Below are 3,952 nucleotides of genomic sequence, written 5' to 3'. Positions count from 1 at the left end.
AAATCATACGATGTTTGTCTTTCTCTGACTTATTTCACTTAGCATAAGACTGAAATGTAGAGAATGAATTTAAAATTTTGTATGTCTTGCCTATTGTTCGATGTGAGCACCGTTAAATTTTTCTAGACTTAGTTTGCTATACCCTAAGATTATGGAAATACTTACTAACCAGCATTTTCTCGCTTCTGTAATCTTGCTTGCTTAACACATTCCTCCCCTTCCCCCTTCCCCCTTCCCCCTTTTTCTCCCACCACAAGTAACGGACAAAGCCTTCCCGCCAAAGGACAGACAAAGGACGCCCAATCAGAGAACAACAAATGTCCTTACTTTAAAATCAACTAATCAGGCCCCTCATAATCTGAAACCTCCCCTATGCTATTTGTCTCTGTCTATAAAAACGCTGTATCAACCCTGATCGGGGGCCTCTTAGCGTCACTGGCAACGAGTGCACGGAGGTCCAGGTTCGAACCTGCAAAAAACGACCCTTGCCGCTTGGCTTTGACTTACGACTCTGGTGGTCTCTTGTGGGGGGTTTCGCGACCTCGGGCATTACAATACATTCTAGTTCCATCCACAACGTTGCAAATGGCAAGATTTCATTCTTTTTGATGGCTGGGTAATATTCCAGTGCGTGTGTGCGTGCGTGCGTGTGTGTGTGTGTGTTATATACACACACATAACATCTTCTTTATCCATTTATCACTCGATGGACATTTGGGCTCTTTCCATACTTTGGCTATTGTTGATAGGCTGCCATAAACATTGGGGGTACATGTACTCCTTAGAATTTGTATTTTTGTGTCCTTTGGGTAAATACCCAGTAGTGCAATTGCTGGATTTTAGGGTAGTCCTCTTTTTAACTTTTTGAAGAACCTCCATACTGTTTTTTTTTTCCAAAGTGACTGCACGAGTTTGCACCCCACCAACAGTTCAAGAGGGTTCTCCTTTCTCTGCACCCTTGCCAAAAAAATTCGCATTCAAAGAAACAATGGCAGAAATCTTCCCAAATATATCGAAAAACAGTAACCTATACATCCAGGAAGCTCAACAAACTCCAAGCAAAATACATACAAATAAAACCACAAATAGACATTATACGGCACAATGCTAAAAGTCAAAGGCCAGGGAGAAAATCTTGAAAGCAGCAAGAAAAATCCAAGTTCTTACAAGAGAACCTAACAGATATGAGCACCTAACTTCTCTGCAAAAACCAGAGTACAAAAGGCAGTGAGATAACATCCTCGAAGCGGGCAAAGAAACAGCTGTCGACCAAGAATCCTGTCTCTAGCAAAGCTATCTTTTCAAAAATGAGGGTGAAATAAAGATCTTCCCAGGAAACAGAGGTGAGAGAACGTGTTATTGGCAGACCCACCCTAGAAGAAATACTAAAGGAAGAGAGGTCAACGTGGCGGAGAAGTAGGGGGGCCCAAAGTTCCCTCATCTCTCAAACACAGCAGTATTGAGGCCAGAAGATTTGAAATTCCAGGAATCCGGGCTACAGAGTGACAGAGGCATCTCCAGGGGCCCCCGGGGACAGCTTGGCGGGCCATAGGTGCGTGATTGCAAATTGGGAGAGATAAAATGGGGGGCATAGGGAGGGAGGGGAGGGATCCCCTTCTGTGGAGAGACAAAAGGAAGAGAAAGAGAGGCTGTGGAATTGTGGGATTGTGTTTGGCCACGAGAAAAACCTCTGTGGACCCCAGACAGGGAAATGGAAAAAACGGAAGGAGATCCCGTTTCTAACTTGCAAACAGCCTTGGGAGTGACGATCCAGGATTGCAGGAGTTCCTCCGGACTGGGGCCTGCCACCCTGTGCACGCTCCTGGTGGGGAAGGGAGCCAGCCGCAGGCTCGGTAAGGAGCTCAGAGGTGCAGTCGGAGAGAGCAGTCCCCTCCCTTGAGGGCTGTGGGAAGAAGGCACACAGCCGCTCCAAGGACAAAAGACCCCGCAGGCACCTGCCAGCCAGAGGCCCTTTGTCAGCTGGGCACAGTGGCACTACTCGGGAACTGGGGCACAGAGCTGGATCCTTTAAGACATCAGAGGTCAACGTCGTGGAGAGCGAGCGCCCGGGGGCTCAGGAGACTGTGGAGCAGGACAAACGGCCTGAGCAGAGTGGTCTGGGACACCCACTTGGGGGGAGGAGAAACTGGGGTGTCACCATTTTTTTTTTCTTCACCAACATGGTGGGGCTCCAAGGAACTGGACGGTGGGCTCACGGTAGAGGCGGGACCCACTTACACCAAACCCCGCCCCTCCGTGCCCGGTAACTTCCTAGCTATCGGAGTGAAATTGACACTGACCAGACCAGACGGCCCGTCCACCAGCTTCCAGACCAGCACAGCCACCTTCCAAGGCACGGTCGGATATTGTCCAGCAACTTTGCATTTCCTGATTTGATTCTTGGTCAATTCTTATTATATATATTTTTTTTCCTTTTTTTTTTTTTTTTCTATATTTCTTTTCTTTCTCTTATTTCTTCCCTTCTCTATGCTGGTTGTTGGTTTGTTTAAGCAGATATTTTTAATCTATTTTTTGACACCTTTTCGGTATCTCCTTCTTCTTTATTTCCTCCTCTCTCTCTGGATTAAACCGTATAGTTTCTCTGACTCTCTGCCTAGTCAGTTTTTTTTTCTTTTCTTTTTCCCTGCCCTATTATTTCTCTCTTTTTAAAAAAAATTTTTTTTTCAACGTTTATTTATTTTTGGGACAGAGAGAGACAGAGCATGAACGGGGGAGGGGCAGAGAGAGAGGGAGACACAGAATCGGACACAGGCTCCAGGCTCTGAGCCATCAGCCCAGAGCCCGACGCGGGGCTCGAACTCACGGACCGCGAGATCGTGACCTGGCTGAAGTCGGACGCTTAACCGACGGCGCCACCCAGGCGCCCCTATTATTTCTCTCTTTGTATGGGATGAGGCTTCTTCCACCCCCACCACCCCCTTTAAACTTTTTTCCAGGGTTACTTCAATGAACAAATCAAAGCACACCTGGTGGAAGGTTCAAGCCACCACTACGGGTAGGGAGATAAAGCAGCCAGAGTCACGACAGAGAGCACGCAACATACTCCAAAAACACCCCCTGAAGGGCCAGACCCTAGACAGCATAGGACCCTTTTTAACAGAGTCGTGCTTGCAGGTGCAGGACACCTAACTAACTATAAAAACATGTAAAGGATAGAAAACTAGCCCAAATGATGAAACAGAAGGGTTCTCAAGAGAAATTCCAGGAAGAGATGACAGCTAGAGAATTGCTCGAAATAGCTATAAACAGTATATCTGATCAGGAATTCAGAATAATAGTCGTAAGATTAATAGCTGGGCTTGAAAAAAAGCACAGAAGACAGGAAAGAACCTATTGCTGCAGAGATCAAGGAACTAAGAAACAGTCCCGATGAGTTAAGAAATGTTGTAAATGAGGTGCAAAATAAGCTAGATGCAGTGACAGCAAGGATGGGTGAAGCAGAGGGAAGAATCACTGAAATAGAAAATAAAATTATGGAAAATAATGAATCCTAGAAAAAGAGAGATAAGAAAATACTAGACCATGAGGGGAGAATTAGAGAACTAAGTGATTCAATGAAACATAATTATATCTGTATCATAGGAGTTCCAGAAGAAGAAGAAAGAGAGAAAGGGGCAGAAGGTTTACTTGAACAAATTACAGCCAAGAACTTCCCTAATCTGGGGAGGGAGGAAGACATCCAAATCCAGGAGGCACAGAGAACTCCCTTCAGAAGCAATAAGAATAGGTCTTCACCATGGCCTATCATAGTGATATGGGCAAAGTACAAAGAAAGAATTCTGAAGGCAGCTAGGGACAAATGGACCTTAACCTACAAAGGTCACATAAGGGTAGTTGCAGACCTGTCCCCTGAACGTTGGCAGGCCAGGAGGGATTGGCAGGAAATATTCAATGTGCTGAATGGGAAAAATATGCGGCCAAGAATCCTTTA

The sequence above is a fragment of the Acinonyx jubatus genome, chromosome E1, assembly GCF_027475565.1.
Source record: "Acinonyx jubatus isolate Ajub_Pintada_27869175 chromosome E1, VMU_Ajub_asm_v1.0, whole genome shotgun sequence".
Classification (NCBI taxonomy): domain Eukaryota; kingdom Metazoa; phylum Chordata; class Mammalia; order Carnivora; family Felidae; genus Acinonyx; species Acinonyx jubatus.
This window is presented reverse-complemented; position numbering follows the sequence as displayed.